Source organism: Mustela lutreola, chromosome 8, assembly GCF_030435805.1.
Source record: "Mustela lutreola isolate mMusLut2 chromosome 8, mMusLut2.pri, whole genome shotgun sequence".
NCBI classification, from domain to species: domain Eukaryota; kingdom Metazoa; phylum Chordata; class Mammalia; order Carnivora; family Mustelidae; genus Mustela; species Mustela lutreola.
In genome coordinates this window covers 29,374,685-29,395,111 of record NC_081297.1, presented here as the reverse complement: position 1 = coordinate 29,395,111, position 20,427 = coordinate 29,374,685, and the positions used below count along the sequence as shown (strand labels likewise).

At 41.5% G+C, this 20,427-nt stretch overlaps 1 long non-coding RNA gene across 1 annotated transcript; it reads left to right on the top strand.

Annotated features, from left to right (window-relative positions):
* Positions 1-1,496: 1,496 nt before the first annotated feature.
* LOC131839899 (uncharacterized) lies at positions 1,497-19,913 on the top strand. Its single transcript, XR_009357066.1, has 4 exons — positions 1,497-3,412; positions 13,770-13,900; positions 14,627-14,734; positions 19,282-19,913. It is a non-coding gene; the product is annotated as an uncharacterized LOC131839899 (long non-coding RNA).
* Positions 19,914-20,427: the final 514 nt, after the last annotated feature.

Below are 20,427 nucleotides of genomic sequence, written 5' to 3'. Positions count from 1 at the left end.
TGAATTCGGAAGATGGGCAAAATCCAATCAGACTGTGGCAAGCATGAGTTTTAACCAAACTTTAATATGAGTTCCAAATTCTACTTCTTTGGCTTTGGGGAAAAAACAAAAACAAAAATGAAACAACAAAATAAACACAGCAGGATGGATTGGGGAAAAGAAAATGTGGCTTTGAAAAATTCCTAAAGGGGCACCTGGGTGACTCAGTGGGTTAAGCCTCTGCCTTCAGCTCAGGTCGTGATCCCAGGTCCTGGGATCGAGCCCTGCATTGGGCTCTTTGCTCTCTGCCTGCCTCTCTGCCTACTTGTGATCTCTGTCTGTCAAATAAATAAATAAATAAACTCTTAAAAAAAAAAAAAAGAAAGAAAGAGAAAAGTTTCTGGAGCTGAAGTATTCTTTGATATTATTTATAACACTGGTCATTTCTCAACTGTCCAACTGGACACCAGTCGAATTTTCTCCCTGAAATACAGAGAAGATTCTTTATCTATATTGATTCTTTATCTATGTTAAATCGGCCCTTCCTTATCTTTTGTAATTTTACCATTAACAAAGCTCTATTTAAGACCTTGAAAATCAGCAGTAGTTTTGGTAGTTACTATCAGAGGAATATGTGACCTTCCTTCCAATAAAAATTGAAAATAGAGGTGGGGCAGAACTAAGCAGAAGTTGCTCACCTCCTTCAAAGTAGCTGCTCTAGGGGACCATGGGCTTAGTTCCTTTATGCTGTTGCCTCTTTGGACACTGGCAGCTCTTTTTTAAAGATTCAAATTGGTAGTGAACCTTCAACCTTTGCCTGCTTGATTTTGTCTCCTCTCTGCCTCGTGGTCACTTCCTCGTTCTAGCCTCCTGTTGGCTACAGACTGTTTCCCAGTCTAGCATTGCGGTTTCCTTGCTTCTCCAGGCTCTGAAGGTTGCAGAGCCAGCCCCATGGGACTCAAAGCTGTGTTACTTTGAGCTAGTTATTTAACCTCTCTGTTCCTCAGCTTCCTCACCTACAAAAGGGGGATAATAAGAGAACCCCTCCCTTTGAGGCCTGTTGTAAAGAACTTTGGATGATACTTCAAACATGGTAAGTGTTAAATCAACTATTTTTAGTTTTTGGAAGTGAAAACTTCATCCATCACTGATGGATAAAGAAGATGTGAGATATATACATATATATGTATATATATATATATATATATATATATATATACATATATATATATGGAATATTACTCAACCATCAGAAAGAATGAATATTTACATTTACATCAATATGGATGGAACTGGAGGGTATTATGCTGAGTGAAATAAGTCAATCAGAGAAAGAAAATTATCATATTGTTTCACTCATATGTGGAATATAAGACACAGCACAGGGGATCATAGGGTAGGGGAGGAAAAATTGAATGGGAAGTCATCAGAGAGAGAAAAAACCCATGAGAGTCTCTTAACTATGAGGGTTGCTGGGGGGGGAGGGTAGAGGGATAGAGTAAATGGGTGATGGGACTTAAGGAGGTCACGTGATGTGATAAGCACTGGGTGTTTTATGCAACAGATGAATTACTGAACTCTATATCTGAAACTATTGATATACTATAAGTTGGCTAATTGAATTTAAATAATAATAATAAAAAAGAAGTGAGATCATGACAGTTGCTTAGAAGTTAGCCAGTGAAAAATGACAAAAGAAAACCTTGGGAAGCTATTCTGCTAGTATTTGAACGGTCTTGTTACACGAACTGTTTGCTTCAGAGAGTCAACATTCATTTTTATGCCACCATAAAACCACCTGAGTGACCTTGGAAATATCATCTCTACCTGCTGCAGCCTTGGTCAGGGGATGGTTTCTACTTTCCCAAGACAGATGAGCGCCCTGGGATAGGCCACTCCCTGCAAGCCTCGTGGACAGACCCCAACCCAACAACACCCCGTGTTGTTTCGGAAATTTTCCTGAACTTCTTTGAAACCTGATCTCACCCAAAGCCTATATGCCACACTTCAAGCCTGTTCCCCCCAGTTCTATTTCTGGATGAGGCCACGCTGTGGACAACAGTCTTTCTGGAGCTGGAGTCCTCCTGATTCTATTGTGTTTCTGAACCGCTGCAGAGAGAACGCATTTCTTATCATTCCACCTTGTTTATTAAAAACAGCCCTTTTATCTTCCTTATAAAACCTTGCCTAGCTCTAAACTAGAATTTTATTTAATATGGCAGGATAAAAAACAAGTAATTCTCCCCCTCAGGATGAACTAGAACAACACAGGAAATAAAAGACTAGGCACGCAGTTAGAGGCTCACAGAGCCTTTTCCTGCTGGGAATATTGATCTAAGACAGACATGCCTTCTGACTCTAACCTGATATGCCTTCGAGAAGATGACCTGAGAAAAGACGTAAAGAAACCAAAGTCCAGTAAATTAAAGCCAAGAGGCTTGCGTAGCCATAAAAACACCGGACTTGGGGTGCCTGGGTGTCTCTGGGTTAAAGCCTCTGCCTTTGGCTCAGGTCATAATCCCAGAGTCCTGGGATCGAGCCCCGCATCAGGCTTTCTGCTCTGTGGGGAGCCTACTTCCTCCTCTCTCTCTGCCTACTTGTGATCTCTGTCTGTCAAATAAATAAATAATCTTAAAAAAAAAAAAAAAACACCCGACTTGATCCTATGGCGATCAAAAGATCTTTTTTATGACATCTGACACCATCTGTATGTCAGGGCTCAGGGGATACAATCAGGAGGTTTTCCGGCAAGCTACAGGACAGTCTAACGACCTGGTCTTAGAAATTGTAGTTAAATCCAGAGGCACATCCTTCAAAGGGCTCAAAGAAAACTAGCAGCTCATCTGCGCTGAAAATCAAAATCTGGAGTTAACACAGGACTTAAGACTAGTGCTTTCTTCCAGACAGTGTAATAGATCTTTCCTAAGAAATGAACGCTACCATTGCAGAGCAGGACAGCAAAATGCCTATGTTGCCAGGGCTCCCAACTAGGGTTTTGGGGGGTGGCAGACGGGCTTGGTGGCAGACTTCAGACATTCTGTGTATCTTCTGATTGTTGCCACTGCTAGTTTCTTGTCACCCACGGTGCTAGCTGTCCTGACTCTGTTCCTTCCTCACTCCACACTGCCCTTCTTTCCCGAAGTTAACAGGAGGATAGCAGTACTGTTAGGTTGCTTTCAGCTAAAAGTAACAGAAAGTCCTTTCTTTCTTAGCTTCCAGAATGGGGCTTCATTATGGGAAGTCCAGAGGGCTTCAGGATTTACTCTGTCCAGTGGCTCTAGTTCTGCTGCCCTGTGGGTTCTTTTTGTGAGTTTCATCTTCAGGTTGGTGGCAAGAAGATGCTGCATCTGGTCCCAGGCCTCAGAGCTGAGCTGGACAATATCCAAAGAAGAAAGAGAAGTCTTTTCTAGAAGCTTTTTGAGAAGACTGAAAAGTAAGTTTCCCCTAAACCACCAGGAAATTTAAAACCTCTCCTTGCACACCAACGGCCTGAGTTATTTGTGCTCATTGCAAAGGCAGTCACCGGCAAGAAGGGTGACAATGCCCTGGACCAGTTAGGCCTCGCCCTCGTGTGGAGGGCTCCGTGGGACTCCATGACTCTGGGAGGAAGGAGAGAGGCCTAAACAAAATTGGAGATCTATTACCCAAAAAAATAAAAAATAAAAAAAAATAATAAAGAATGCTGAATAGGCAGTTACGCTGTCCTCTGCCATAGGATATATTGTTATTATAATTTTGAATGACAGTAATAAAAGCTGTGGTAATTGTTATGCTGCCCCCAAATTTTCTGCCTCTTTGCCTTCCGAGCACATGGTAGTATTGGAAAACCCGACCCTCTTGTGGGGTCCTGTCACTGGATCTGGCCAGTGACCTGAGAACAGAAGTGGTATGTTTGGCTTTTGAACTAGTTTCTACCCCAGGAACCAGCAACACTTCAGATGATGGCTGCCCTACTAGCCTGTGCTCTGGAGTCACGACAGGGGAGAGAAGAGCCTCCAGGCCACTTGCAATGGACAAGGGGCATGATAAAGAAAAAAAACACGCTTGGATATTTGAGCTAGTTTGTTCCTACTGCAAAAGTCTTGCGTACTTTGACCAATATAATAGCTAATATCTATGCACTGTTTACTGTGTTCTAGGCATGTGATTAAGGCATTATCATTAGTTCCTATGGCGATGGGACATCAGGAGGGGTAGAGCACCAACAATTTACCCACAACCCCAAAATAACTATTCCTAAGCATTTGTACCAACTGGCCCTTACTTAGGTTGTACCTAAGTATGGATTGCTCCCTACCCCCCATACAATGGGTGATTGTTCTAGGGATTGGGGGAAGAAAAAAAATAAGTTTGTGTGTGTGTGTGTGTGTGTGTGTGTGTGTGTCTAGGGGTCTTCAGAAAGAGATCAGGAACCTTCGGGTGTACATACAAGATGGGACTTCAATAAGAGGCCAGAGGGGAAAATATGCTATTGGAATAAAATTACCTTTTTTTTCTGCACATCTTACAATCAATGCACTGACTACATTTTATTCCACTATCTTTGGGATGTTTTTATACCAAACAGCTTGGAAGATAGAGATAATGTCTTCCCTAGAGCAAAGAGCACCACCCTGAAAAGTAGAGATAGTATCTTTTCCCGAAGCAAAGGCAGGTATATTTATAATCCAATTTAATAAAGATAACATCTCCCTCCACAGCAAAGTGAGTGTGCTTAAGTGCCCAGTATAAAAGAGTTAGTTTCCTTAAGCACAGGGTTCCTCTCCTGGAATGCAACCCATTTTGTATGTAGCTGTCATCACTTTGTGGGAACTAATGCTTGTGATGCAAAAATTCTGATACGCAGGGCACCTGGGTGGCTCAGTGGGTTAAGTCCCTGCCTTCGGCTTGGGTCATGATCTAAGGGTCTCAGGATTGAGCCCCACATTGGGCTCTCTGCTTGGCAGGGAGTCCACTTCCCCTACTCTGTGCCTTCCTCTTTGCCTTCTTGTGATCTCTCTCTCTCTCTGTCAGATAAAATCTTTAAAAAAAAAAAAAATTCTGATATGCTAGTTACTGCTATAGCTATGGGTAACAGAGTGCCCTCTGTCTCTGACCCAGGAGTGTTGTGTCCCCTGGAAGCACTCACAAAACTGTGGTAGGCTAACTTGCTAGTTTGCAAATGGGGGTAAATCCCATATGTGGTTGTTTATGGACAGGTAACATTCCAAATTAAGTATATAGATAGACATTAGAGAGAAACCTTGTTTACAAAGACTTTGCCCAGAGAAATTCATTTTCCAAGTAATTTCTTTATATTCCTTTCTTAAACCTGGCAGACTCCGATGATTCAAACTCCCAAGGTCAGGTACAGCCTTTGAGCTGGGTTGCAGATGTGCTCCATTACTCTCACCTGCTGTCACCCGTTGGAAGAATTTTCTCTGGAATCTTCACATCTACCTGAGAACCTAAGTAACCAGCTTGTAAAAATAAACCAGAATGCTTTCCCAGAGCGTCACTCTCAGATTGCCCAAATGAAGGTCCACTCTGGTAGTCCCTGCTTTCTGTTTTCAAATATCAAGAGACTGATACTGCCCAGGCTTCCAAATTAGAAATGAAATCCACTCAGTGAGAATCCTATTTGAACAGAGAGTGGAACTGATTCTAAGTGTTTGGTCTAAGCTTCAACGTCTAACTTAAAATGTGTCAACTACCATGTCATGAATGAAACAAACTTATGACAGACAATCACGAGTCAGACAGCAATGGGGTGTACAGAGCTCTTTTCACCCAGTCATGCATTTTCCTCTACAGTTCACATCACAAGTCATACATGGAGTATGGTGCAAGTGTATTTTTACCATTGCAAGAAACAAAGACAAATGAAACAATGTGCATGGAATTGAGACCATACAGGCAATAATCTTTAAACCCAAGATCCAAGTCATTGAGTCAGACTTCAATGATTTTTTTTTTTAAATGAATCTTCATTGTGTCAAACTGTCAGCCATATCTTATCCAGATCTATGAGATTCGGGAGAAAAACTTCTCTTGGAGTAAAAATGAATCATCAGTATGGCATTTCTGCAAAGATCTCAACCCACTGACTTTTAGTATTAGTTCATTTATTTATTAATTCAATCTTAATAATTTACTGAAGACTTATTAATGTCCTAGGTTAAAACAGATACAATCCCTGCTCTTAGAAATATTCACACAAGAAGGGTTTAATTTTGAAATATGTTAGGCGTTATGAAGAAAAAGTAAATGGTGCTTTGAAAACTTATAACGGCAACCCTAACCACTTCTGGCAGGCTCGAGGAAGGCTTTCCTGAAGATGGGCATTGGAGCTGAACTCTCAAGGCTTTAAAGGGATTTAGTGCACAAAGAAATTGGAAATGGAACAGTGATGACAGGGGAAGGCTAGAAGGTTATTTCAGGCTAATAGAACAGCACAATCAAAGCCCTTATAGCACATGCATACTTGCTACTTTGAGGACAATGAAAAGGGTCAAGTCTAAAATTGGGGACAATTTGAGGTACAAAATACATAATGATGGCAATAGATTGTAACTTACAGAAAAAATAAATATCCGTCAGTCCACAATGATAATCAGCAATTGAATAAATAAACAGGGGACAAAAGCTCTTCCTTACAGTAGACTCCCAACTTATAAATGTTAAAGGGAGGATGAAAATAGAACATCACCATTTGAAAAACATCACGGTAATAATGATTGCATGCAAGAATCATCAACTGATGAAAAAATTGGTGAGTAAAATTATAATGAGAAACAGAATATTTACATAGATTCAAAATTTCTCTTCTCCCCACTCTTCTTCCCCTTAATGAAGAGTAACTTTACAATGGAGAAACTTGGCTGATACTATCTTAACAAGGGCTCGAAATTAACATCACCAATAATGAGACATTAACATCACACGCCTCCTGATAAAATAGACTGAGACATTCTTGCCAAATTACGTATCACCTGATCCTAACATGAGAAAACATCAGACAAACCGAAACTGAGAATTATGCTACTAGATAACTGTCCTATGTTCTTCAAGACTTGTCAAGGTCATAAACAACAAGAAAGAATAGGGATCCTCTCCAGATCAGACACAAAGGAGACAGGACACTCCCATGCAGTGAGGAGTCATTAACTAGATCCTGAACCAATCATGGAAATCCAAGTAAAATCTATAGATTAGTTCCTAGTATTGCATATGAACGTTAATTTCCTGTTTTTGATAATTATACTCTGGTTACGTAAGATGTTCACATTTAGGGAAGCTGGGTGAAAGGTACATGGAAAATCTTTGTAAGTGTTTTTGAACCTTTTTTTTTTTTTGGTATGTCTGAAATTATTTAAAAAAAAAAAAAAAAAAAAAGAAGAAGGAGCTAAAGGAAAAAGGTTGGGGCCACCAGAGCATAGAAAGTGAAAAGTGGATGGTGAGGTGGGCAGCTTGAGACTACACAGGAATTTATGTTCTAGGTGACGTTAGAGATTGAGTCTTTGCCCCAAGAGCAAAGGAACACACTGAAGGGTTATAGGCAGGGTAGAGACCATATCGGCTACAGTGTGATAAATGGGTGAGCAGCAGCCTAGAATATATGCTGAGATCAGTTTAAGAAAGATATTGCAAGCGTACAAGAGAGAGGCTGCTGCCAGCTTGGTCTACGGTGGTGACAGCAAGAATGGATGACTATGTCTAGAAGTATTTAGGAAGTAGTCATGAAGAGATGTGGGTATGGAGATCGACCAGGACGTGGGTGTTAAGAATGACTGTACATTTCTGGCTTGCCCAAGCAGAGAAATAGAGAAGTTATTCACCAAGAGAGAGCAAACACTGAATAGGGTAGAGATGTTGTGAGCTCAGCCTTGGGTACTTTGAGTCTGAGCTTCCTTTGATGGACCCAAATGTTGATGTCAGAAAAGGCATTTGGATTTTAGGGGAAAGAAGCTCGGAGGCAAAGTCTGAGGTGGAAAGAAATGATGATCATTGAAGCAGCTTTTCTCCAGAATAGTGGGGGAGAGACGGGCAAACAAAAGAGTTGTGATTTAGCCTAGAAAGTACAAAACTTGAGTTATGAATAAAGTCCTATATGAGCAGAAAGGAGGGGCAGCTACTAATGTGGGGAACCAAGAATGGGTTTCATAGAGCAAGTGCTGTCAAGATGAGCTTAGAAGGATGGGCAGGAGTTTGTTAGGTTAGGGCAGAGGAATTTTTGGACAATCTGCATGAATATTCTTTTTTTTAAAGATTTTATTTATTTGACATACAGAGATCACAAGTTGGCAGAGAGACAGGCAGGGAAAGAGAGAGGAGGAAGCAGGCTCCCTGCTGAGCAGAGAGCCCGACGTGGGGCTTGATCCCAGGACCCTGGGATCATGACCCAAGCCAAAGGCAGAGGCTTTAACCCACTGAGCCACCCAGGTGCCCCAGGACAATCTACATGAATATTCTTATATCTCTCTAACTGATAACCAGGTCAGTCCTACAAGTCCTGCTAACAGGCCGTGGTTGTTGGTCAACTATGTGGGCTCTACAAGCAGAAAGAAGGCAGTGCATTTTCAGTTCTCCAAATGGTCTTTCTTTGCCCTTTTCCCTTATTGGGTGTATTTTGAACTTTATCTGCAATGCATGAACATTCAAGAGTTGTTCTTCTTTCTCTCCTGCAATGCTCCTCCCATCAAAAGTACTCCAAAACGATAGGGCACTATAGACTGTTGCCAAGGTGATTACTTGTTGGTTCAGATGTTGACAGATTGATAATGACTTACTTGGGTTATGACCTCTGGGTCATTTCCATTGTAATGAGGGATTGAAACAGTCCCACCAGAACCAGTTGCAAACTGTGGGACTTGTGCTTTGTAGCAGGAATTACAGGTTCAGAAGGACTTTTCTTCAGGGCCCCTCACTAAGTACCCATATTGCAAATGACCCCATGTCATTTAGAGCTCTTTTCCACCCCCACACACTGAGGGATACACTGTCTTCCCATCAATAACTTGGCTCGAGATCACAGTGGTTATCAAAATGGGAATAGAAGGGAGGATACACATGCCTGAGGCTTAAGTATCCAAAGCTTCCAGTGATTCTGAAAAATTGCCAAAAGGATTGAGAAGCTTAGAGAAAGAACTTTTTTCTTCCTTCTTCCCCCAGGTTTGTAAGCCACTGCTCAAGAACCCTTAAGTCTTCTTTCTACAGAGTCAGAGTAACTGAATTTGGCTCTACGGGATGACTGAATTACTATGCAGGATCCCCTTGTGATCTTGGCTACCGTCCGTTTGAGGACCACCTCTTAGGGGAAACCATGGCTTAGACCGTATTTTCATCTATACACATTCTTCATGAATTTCTTGAGATAGTTTCAAGATAGCATGTACCCTTTGCCCCATACTTTTGTCCATAACTACAAAATGGGACAATTTGAGCAGAAAGTCATATTAGAACATTTATTAAACTAGCCATGAGCCACTGGTATTTGAAACTGTCCTCAACAGTACCATTTACAGCGGCATCAAAAACCATAAGTTTAGGGACAAATTTAGCGGAATATATGTAACATCACAAATTTAGTGGAATATATGTAACATCAGTGAAAACTACATGCTGTGGCTAAATAAAGGAGACCTAAATAAATGGAGAGAAATATTGTGTCCCCAAATTGGAAGATATTGTTTTCATATTAGTTCTTCCCAAATTGACCTATGGATATACTCTGGTTTCTCTTCAGATTGCATAAATCTTTCGCCTTTTACCAAATTGACCTATGGAATTAATGCAATCTCAATAAAAATGCAATTCCAACAAATAAAAATAAAAATCCCCCAAAATATATATTTTAAATATATATATATTGACTAGCTGATTTTAACCTTTAGATAGAAATGTAAGAGATCTGTAATACCTCAAACAATTTTGAAACAGAAGAGTAAAGTTGGAGGACTTACACTACCTAATTTCAAGACTTATCTTAAATATTGGAATCAGGACAAGTTGGTATTGGTATATGAATAGACATCGAGATTGAAAAACCAGACGAGAATCCAAAAATAGGTTCACACATACACAATTGATTTTTAACAAAAATGTCAATGTAATTTCGTATGGGTTCCAGTCATACATATGTATTTGCAGTACATCCAACAATGTACTTATGCCAGAACACTTAAGAACTCTTCAAACATATTAATGGAAAACAATCCAATAAAGAAATGATTAAAAATGATAAAGAAATTTAAAGAGACATTTCGTACAAGAATGGCCAATTAGCACATGAAAAAATGCTCGTTGTCATTAATTAGTAGGGAAATGCAAATTAAAAGCACAAGAGAAAACTGCTACACACCCATTAGAATCTCTAAAATTAAAGACATACCAATTTGGAAGCCAGTGTTGGCAAGGATGTGGAGCAGTGGAACTCATACATTGCCGGTGGGAAAGCAGAATTGTGCAACCACTATGGAAAAGGGTTTGGCAGTTTCTTATAAAAACACACTTTAAAGGATAACACCCAGAAATCCTATTCCTAATATTTACCCAAGAGAAATGAAAACATATGTCCACGGAAAGACGTGTAGACAAATGCTCATAGGAGCTTAATTCATAACAGTTAAAAAGTGGAAATGACCCTAATTTCATCCATAGGTGAGTTAAACACATGAAGGATAGTCACACGCTGGAATGCTGGTCAGCCATAAACCAGGATGAACTTTTCCTATATGCAGTGACGTGGTTGGATCTCAAAAACATTACGCTGACACACCAAGGAGTACATACTGGATGGTTCCATTTATAAGAAATTCCAGAAAAGACAAATCTACTCTATAGTAACAGAAAGCAGATCAGTGGTTGCTTAGAGCTGGGGATTGAAGAGCTGACTGGGAAGTTTCCCCAGGGCATTTTCTGAGATGAGGCAAATGTTCTGCATCTTGATGGTAGCACTGGTTACTTAGGTGTATAAACATGTCAGAACTCATCAAAATGTACATTTTAAGTAGGTACATTGATGGAATTAAAATTATGCCTCAGTGAAGTTGCCGTAACAGAAAAAAAAAAAATTTAGTGAGTAGAAGATACTATGCTACACCAATATTGAGCCGTGAGAAGCCTGCGTAGAGACAGAGAGAATTCCTGGGAAACCCCAGCCTCTAAAAGGTCCTCATCTTGATGATGACCCCAGGGGCTTGTGGGAGCTGCCTCCGGGCTTGCTATAGGCAAACACCTGGCCTGGTGTTCAGCATCTTGGCCACCATGAGACACCATTGTTTGCACTGAATCATGGCACTGAACTCGGTTGAAGGATCTTACCTCTTCTTCCTAGCTCTGGTCTGCTGCCTGATTTTGTAGGCTGCTGTCTCTTGTTTTCTATCTTCCCAGAGCTCCCAGCGAGTGGAGAAACTCATGCTTGCCCCACCAACTCTCACCTGAAGCTAAGGTTTTTTCGAATTTCACAGAGAGGGGCAATATAACTACCTTTGCCTTCACGGGCCCTTTTTTCTCTTCCCCTCACCACTTCCGCAAATCGCATCCTACTTCTATTGGATTCTGCTGAAACCTCTCTGTCTTTGCAGGTCTTAGCTCCTATCCCTTGGTTCCACGTCTCCATGTCACTGGGATGTAGCACAGAAGAATCAGGACTTTCCCTTTGATTTCAGAGTGACCCAGGGACTCAGAAAAGGATGGGATAGCCCCACATGAGACAGCAGCCACCAGGGCAATGCCTGTCATGTTGAGACTTCACCGTAAAACCTTCCTTTGAGGCATAACAGTCAGCCATTTGCCCCCAAATAATCTATTTAAATGTGATTGCACTTTTGGTTAGTTCTTACTTTTACTAGGTAGAGTGCAAACTCCTTAGCATTGTCAACCAGGCCATCACAGCCTGGTCTTTGTATCTGAGGTCCCCGCCCTCACTTGTCCTCATCTGCCTGGTAACACTTCTAGCCTCAGCTGAAGCGTTCCCTCGTGCATGAAGTCTGACCTGCACTCAGGTGAGCCTGAGTCAGCTGGCCTCCTTGCTCAGTTCTTTCCCTGTCTCTGTTACAGGACCTACCACAATCCCGCAGTGACTCAACTGTCTGACCCTCTCTCCACAGAAATGTCCAGCTTATCGAGGGCAGAGATAACAGCATGTTTATTTTTCATGCCTTCTGTGCCAAGCACTGCTCCTAACCCATAGTAAGCACTCAAGTCATGAGTACCTCAGTGCTTGGTGCTGTAAGGGACACAGATACTGCGAAAGCTCGGCTTCTATCTCATGGAGCTTTGCCAGCCAGCAGGCCAGCTGAACACTCCCATAACTGTAATGCAAGGGAAAGTGTGAGATATTAGCTTAAATGTTGAACAGGATTGAGTGGCAAGGGAGAAGGTCCAACAATTGGTACAGATGTTTGAATTTATCTACTACTTGCTAATTTTTAGTGAGTACTTTCCCCGGGCTGAAGACCAGTTTGGTCCATGTTGCATTAGTTTCCTGGGGCTACTGTAACATAGAGACAAACCAGGTGACTGGAAACAAGAGAAATGTATTCTTTCACCGTTCTGGAGGCTAGAAGTCCCAATCAAGGTTTCAGCAGGGCTTTCTGTGTTCCTTCTGAAGGCTATGGGGAAGACTCCTCTCTTCTCGCTTCCAGCTTCCAGTGGTTTCTGGCAGTTACTCATGTTCCTTGGCTTGTAGCTGCTTTACTCCCATCTCTGACCCTATCACACGACCCTCTTCCCTATGCGTATGTACAGGTCTCTGTGTCCCCTCCTTTTCTTGTGGCAGCAGTTGTTGGCTTGAGGGTCTGCCTTAATCTAGTAGGACCTCATCTTAATTGATTACATCGGCTAAGGCTCTATTTCCAAATAAGGTAACATTCTTTTCTTTTTTTAATTAAAAAGATTTATTTATTTGTTTGTTTATTTATTTATATGAGAGAGAACACAAACACATGCAGGGGGAGAAGTAAGGGGAGAGACAGAGGGATATGGAGAAGCAGGCTCCCCACTAGCAGAGAGCCCTGGGTAGGGCTTGATCCCAGGACCCTGGGATCATGACCTGAGCTGAAGGCAGATGTTTAACCTACTGAGCCACCCAGGTGCCCCCAAATAAGGTAACGTTCTGAGGTTCCAGGTGGAGGTGAATTTTAGAGGGATGCTATTTAACCCACTATACATGAATGATCTCATTTACTTTTCACCACAATTATATGAAGGAAATGTTGTTACAATATCCATTTTATACATGAAGAAATTATAGAGGACTTAAATGGTTGCCCAAAGAAACATACCAGAAATGCCAGGAATTCTGATGTTAAAGCATTTTGTCAGAGTACCCACTGTGATCCACCTCTCTTAAAACTTAAAAAACAAAACACAACTTTTAAAATTGTGAAATATATAATTTATTTACCATAGTGTATGGAAAATAAATGTACAGATTAAGGAATATCAACAAAATGAATACCTATCTATCACTCAGGTTTTTTAAAAAAGATTTTATTTATTTATTTGACAGACAGAGATCACAATTAGGCAGAGAGGCAGGCAGAGAAAGGGGGTGGGGAGTAGGCTCCCTGCTGAGAAGAGAGCCTGATGTGGGGCTCCATTCCAGGACCCTGAGATCACGACCTGAGCTGAAGGCAGAGACTTAACCCACTGAGCCACCCAGGCACCCTCTATCACTCAGTTTAAGAAGCAGAACACTACTGGTCCCTTAGACACACAATCCCATTCTAATCCCTTTACCCACAGATACGAGTCTTTGATCACTCTCTAATATACTTTCTGTATAGCAACTTCTGTCTGTGAATCAGTTTCCCAGGTAACCCAGCCTCTGAGGATTGGCAGCAAAAATGATCCAAGAAAGCACACCTTAAAGTAAGATTTTTAGACATTGATATCCCACACGTGGGACTATATGACAAGGAAGACACCAGTGCTGTTGGTAAGTGGGTCACCTAGCATGCTGTGGTGGTGGTACTGGGCCTGCTGGGGGCAGGGAACATTCAGGGTATGTGTTAGAGTCTCTAGGATTGTGAATTAGTTAAATGGCTGGGGTGAAGAAAAGATAATATATTAAATACTTAATGCTGGGCTGGCGTGTAGTATCCACACCCCAAATCTCAGTGACTTAATACAGCAAGAGTTCATTTCTAGCTCACATTATGTCTCAACTTTGGTTGGTAAGTCGAAGGGGGAGGATCACCCTGTTGCATACACTCAAGCAGGGACAAAAGTAGACAGAGCCTCCTTCATCTTGTGGCTTTCACATTCACAACACAATGTCGGTGGGACCTCTGCAAAAGCACAGGAGAAGCAGAAATATGAAGTATAGTTCCCCCCCACCATAACTCCATGGCCCACACTTGACTGCAAGAGAAGCTAGAAAAAGTAATCTTTCTGTGTGCCCAGGAATTGAAAAATGGATGGGAGGGACGCCTGGGTGGCTCAGTCGGTTGAATGTCCCAACTCTTGGTTTCAGCTCAGTTCATAGTCTCAGGGTCGTAGGGTCAAGCCCCGTGGTAAGCCCTATGATGGGCTCCATGCGTAGAGGGGAGCCTGCTTGAGATTCCCTTCCTCTCCCTCTGCCCCTCTCCCGTTCTCACACATGTGTATGTGCGTACTCTTTCTCTCTTTCAAATAACTAATCTTTTTTTGTTGTTGTTTTAAGTTTAAAAAACTGCAGTAGGATACACTGAAACAATGTTTTCTCTGCTACATAAAGGAATCTGGATTTTTGGCTTGAGCAGTTAAGTGGATGGTGGTGCTGTTTACTAAGGTAAGGAAGACGGGTCTTGGGGATGGTAGCGGTAGGGTGTTAGTGGGTGGTTGGGTGGTGAATTGGTGGGGTGATGGTGTGGGGTGGTGATCATAATGGATGGCAGAACTTTCTGCAATAAATCGAAAAACCAGAAGGACAGAAAGATGTTTGAGAATGGTAGGAAAACAGGCGCTCTTGCATAACACAGCTTATGCTCCTTTTTCTTTCTTGCAACTGTGTTCCTTCAGCCTTGAGTGGTGTATGTGGTCTGTATGTTCTACAGAAAAGAGGAATGTGGAAATTTTGAGCATGACCCAGGAATTTACAGTGTCCCTATGTCTAAAAAAATGGAAGCCAATTTAATAAATTATAAATGTAGTACATGCCCATTTAAAAATGTCAACAATAGGGAAGGATATGAAAGATGGAATAAAAAAGAAATTTCCTTCACACCCCCTCTACCATGCTAATAATTTCCTGTATGTCTCCTGTTGGAAGATTTTGTAACTGAATAGCAGTGAATGCACAATGTTTTAACTGCAGATTGTGAACAGCTGGCTGTGTAAAACTGCTTAATAAAAAAAACTAGACTTGTTTTCCAAAAGGGGGAAAAAAACCAATTTCCTATATGTCCTTCCAGAATTTTCCATGCATGCACAAACACTGAAAATACATATTTTAACATTTGCATGCACTATTATGAGACATGTTTTTTAAGTGATTTTTTTTACATATTTAGTAATATATCTCAGCAATTTTATTTCAATACATACAGGCTTGCTTTATTCTTTTTAATAGTTATATATTATTATTTTTAAAGATATACTTTCTATGTCAGTCATCTATTGATGGACATTTAAGTTATATCCAGATTTTTTTTAATTATAATGTTGCAGTGAACATTTTTTATTTGTTTGCTTTTTATATACTTGTGCAACTGTAGCTATAGGATAAATTCCTAGAAGTGAGGTTGCCAAGTCAAGGGCCATGTACATAATAGTTTTGCAGATATTACCATGCCCTCCATAGAGGTCCTTATATTTGGCTAACAATGTGTGAAAGGGATTCTTTCCCTACATCCTCACCTTTCCCTGGTTTTATTAAACTTTTTTTTTTTTAAGATTTTATTTATTTATTTGTCAGAGACAGAGGGAGAGAGAGCGAGTGAGCACAGGCAGACAGAGAGGCAGGCAGAGGCAGAGGGAGAAGCAGGCTCCCTGCCGAGAAAGGAGCCCGACGCGGGACTCGATCGTAGGACCCTGGGATCATGACCTGAGCCGAAGGCAGCTGCTTAACCAACTGAGCCACCCAGCCGTCCCTGGTTTTATTAAACTTTTAAGTATTTGCCAATCTGATATGTTAAAAGAAAAACAAACAAACAAACAAAAAACACCAATATATCTTTTTTGTTTCAACTAGCATTATTCCATAAGTATATCCATTTCAGTCTTTTAGCAAAAAGAATGCAAAGGATGTCACGCAGAGATCATGGCAACTGCAAAAGGAGTGATTTGTTTGTTTTCAGCAGAGTTTTGTGTCCTTTGGCCTAATTATTTCCAGCGTCCAGAGACTTTCACTCAATAGGTCACTTTTGAAAAGATCCACAAAGGCAGGGTAAGAGATGGGTTGTTTATAAACGAATGTGTTGGCAAAGAAATGCTGATGCCAGTGTCCAGACACACTTCCGACAATGCCGCCCTCTCACCCGGTCTGCGGGGTGCTGACTGCACGGATGTCGTGGACGGCTGGAATACTTTGCCTCCAGTACTGTCCTGACCTTGGCACCTGAGCAAAGCCAGTTTCATCAGATGCATGCACTCTTAAAGTAGCCCTTTGTTTTCACTTTCTGGGGGCCTGGAAGGGGTACCAGCTTGTTTGGAGTTTCATAAATAAGGCATGGACTCACATTGAGCTCATTTTTTGCATCTCACTGCACCTGCCCCCAGAGTGAGCCTAGCGGGTGCCATCGCAGGTATAGAAGGAGCAGATCTAGGGGAAGGGATGAGTGGGGAGGAACATGAATCTGTCAAGTCTGTGCACAGATTTCCAACTGCTTGACCCATCTCTTGGTCATCTTCAAAAAGTCATTTGCTTCCAAAGGGCTTGCTCCCCCATGTGCCTCCAGCTATATTGGGACAGTTTAGAAGTCCATCAGGTCAGTGCCCCAAACAACAGATGTGTTTGAGGTGGTTTGTAGGTCCTGGATACACAGTGGCTCAGCAATAGCCTTTTCTTTCCCAGATGCTTTTCTTGGGTCACATTGAAAAATCATAGCATAGTAGTTAATGGTCAGGTTCATGAATCTCATATGCTGGGGTCTGAATCTCAGCTCATTTGATTAATTGCTGTGTGGCTTAGAGAAACTTCTTAACCTCTCTGTGCCTCAAATTTACAGATGATTATCACACATAGCTCAGAGGCTACATGGCTTCAAATGTTGTGTGCAGCCCACCCCTGAGGCTGGACCAAGAGGACTGAAACTCTGAAGGTTCCCATCTGGGCCTTTCTCTTCCTTCTGTCCTCACCTGGCATAGAATATAAGACTCAATTCTCTCCTCTTTTCTATATCACCCTGTAGAAAATAGGATCATGTGAGAATTAACTGTCAAATTTTATCCCATTATCAAATGGGATAATCACATACAAGATGAATATTTCTCCCCACCCCTTTGTCTTTCTTGACCTACTTTATCTGGTTTATTGTGTCATCACTTTTCATGTAGAATATTCCATCTTTTAGCAGCAGGACCAAGGAGGAAAGGTGCTGAGTCTCAGTTGAGTAGTATCATGGAGTTCTAATACTGACTGCACACGGCGGCAGTTTCTCCCATACTGCCCACCAAATGTAGTTCTGGACTTGGGACAGTGACACTCATGAAGCAGCTCGGAGGAAATGCTGTCCAGATGTGAGAACTGAGGCAGGGGGAATGCCCTGCTCCCTGGGTAGGATCAGGTTGAGTTTAAGAATTAGATTTTCCCCTGGGATCCAATATTCCCCTTGGCTTCCAAGCTCGTTATTAATTGTGTTCATGTAATAAGGGAGAGGAAGCAGAAATCAACAACGCTTTTCAGTGATTTGTGCCATGTTCCCCAGTCCCAAGATCATTTCTTTCTAATGGGGTGCCTTCCATCGGGGGCAGAGTTAATCTGCTCCCAGAGGCAGTGAAGAACAGAGATAACTACCCTGTGTGGGTAGTTGTTATCTAGTTATCTGGTTAAATAACAAATCGTAAATTCAAAGGAGTTATGTAATCTGGGAATGTGACTGAAGGAAACTTCCCAGAAGCACAGGTTCAATAGCACTGAAGCTTACCTTATGCCTCAGACCCAACTTACAGTCTATAGAAAATATAGAGGACAAAGAAGGTGAGGTACACCAAGATGCTCACAGTGGAGTGTTTCCTAATGATGAAACATTCTGCAGGAAAACTGGCCTGGATTCTTCAAAAAGTCAACATTCTAGGAAGAGAGGGGAGACTGTCCTAGATGGAAAGGGGTTAAAGAGATATAAACCCAAAAGCAAGGTGATGACCTTAGTTAGATCCTTGTTCAAAAAAGTAAAGGAGACCAGCCATAAAAGACATTTGGGGACAATGGGAGACATTGAGGGAGGGGCGGATTGTTAAGTGATACTATGCAATTCCTGTTGACTTTTCTGGGCACAATAAAGCCATTGCAGTTACCAGGAGCATGTTCTTATTTCCAGGGAATATCTGCTGCCAAAGTAATTAGGAGTAAAGCATTATGATATATAGAGGCAATTTTCCAATGATGAGAGAGAATATGAGTGAGAGAGAGAGTACTGTAACAAATGTGTTAAGTGTTGAATCTAAGTGGAAAGTTGTTCTAGGTTGAGTCTATGAAGAGGCTACCTGGATGTTAATGGTACTACTTTTTCTACAACCTTTCTGTATGTTTGAAAAATTATAAAATAACAAGTTGGGGAGGGGGGTGCCTGGGTGGCTCAGTGGGTTAAAGCCTCTGCCTTTGGCTCAGGTCATGATCCCAGGATTCTGGGATCGAGCCCCGCATTGGGTTCTCTGCTCAGGAGGGAGCCTGCTTCCTCCTCTCTCTCTGCCTGCCTCTCTGCCTACTTGTGATCTCTATCTGTCAGGTAAAAAAATAAAATCTTTTAAAAAATAAGTAAATACATAAAAAAATAAAAAGTTGGGGAGGGAAGGAGAGCTTATGGATGCAGACACTTATACACAGCGTTGGTGGCTTTCGTGAGATAGCATACCATAAGCTTGGGCAAGCTTCTATCCTCATGAAGGGAGAGACCTCTCATGCCCATTCTTGAATTGAGAATGGTCTTGTTGTGTGCAGCCCACCCCTGAGGCTGGACCAAGAGGACTGAAACTCTGAAGGTTCCCATCTGGGCCTTTCTCTTCCTCCTGTCCTCACCTGGCATAGAATATAAGACTCAATTCTCTCCTCTTTTCTATATCACCCTGTAGAAAATAGGATCATGTGAGAATTAACTGTCAAATTTTATTTGTTTTCAGTATGGAACCTCTTCTCTTTGCTCAGCTATCCTAAATTCTAAACTTTATGCTCATTTTCAGAATTCAAGCTCATCTCAAAGATTTAAGAAGTAGATCGAATGTTGTATTGTTCCTGTATCTTCTACTTAGACTTCATGAGCCAGAATAATTCAATCTAAGGAAAGAACTCCAATAGCAGGTCTTTAAGGCACAGATACAGACTCTAGAGAGAGCCTTGGGGTAAGAAGTTCTTACGGCAGAACAGTTCAAATCATTGGACCTTGAAGGCAAACAGAGTCCTTGATGAGAGACAACAAGCCATTCTGAGTGGCAGAAATTCACACGGCGCCTCTCACCCAAAGATGAATCTTTAACCAGCTGTGGGAAGCTTGCTTATCACAAAGCTAACAAACCTTAACAGGGATGGGCAAACAGGTTGACAGCAGTGGAAACCAGTACCCAAGGCACCGTTCGAAGAAGAAAGCCTGAACTGTGATGCCTGGACATTAACACCTAATAGAATATTCATTAAAAAAAAAAAGGAAAGACAGCAGAGGTTTGGCAATGTTGAATTTTTTATTAAAGAAATTAATAAAACCTATCATCTGTTCTTTGCCATTGTTTCAAGAAATGAGGTATGCTTTCATTCCAAACAAGTAATAAGGGCACAATTGGAGAATGAAGGTAAAGAGCAAGAGGACAGAGGACTTAGATCAGCAGGATGACCAGATGGGTGAGGGGATCAAGGTGTTAACAGCCTCATGATGTTGTTAACAGCCTCTAATGATGACATTAGAATGCCATCAAAAAAGCAGAGTAAAAACTCATCTATAGGGGCGCCTGGGTGGCTCAGTGGATTAAGCCTCTGCCTTCAGCTCAGGTCATGATCTCAGGGTCCTGGGATAGAGCCCACATCGGGCTCTCTGCTCAGCAAGAAGCCTGCTTCCCTCTGCCTCTCTGCCTGCCTGTGATCTCTCTCTCTCTGTCGAATAAATAAAATATTTAAAAAATAAATAAATAAAAATAAAAAACTCACCTATAGGCTTAAAGCAGGAGATGATTATTTTCAAATATGCTTCTGACATCTTGCGTTACTGAGACGTAGTAATGAAACATTAAAGATTTTCTCTGCATTTGCAAAAAGATATGCCGCATATATTGCATGATGCCAGTAACAATCCCATGGGTGTATGAGAGTCAGTTTATATATTTTTAAGTGCTATTTAA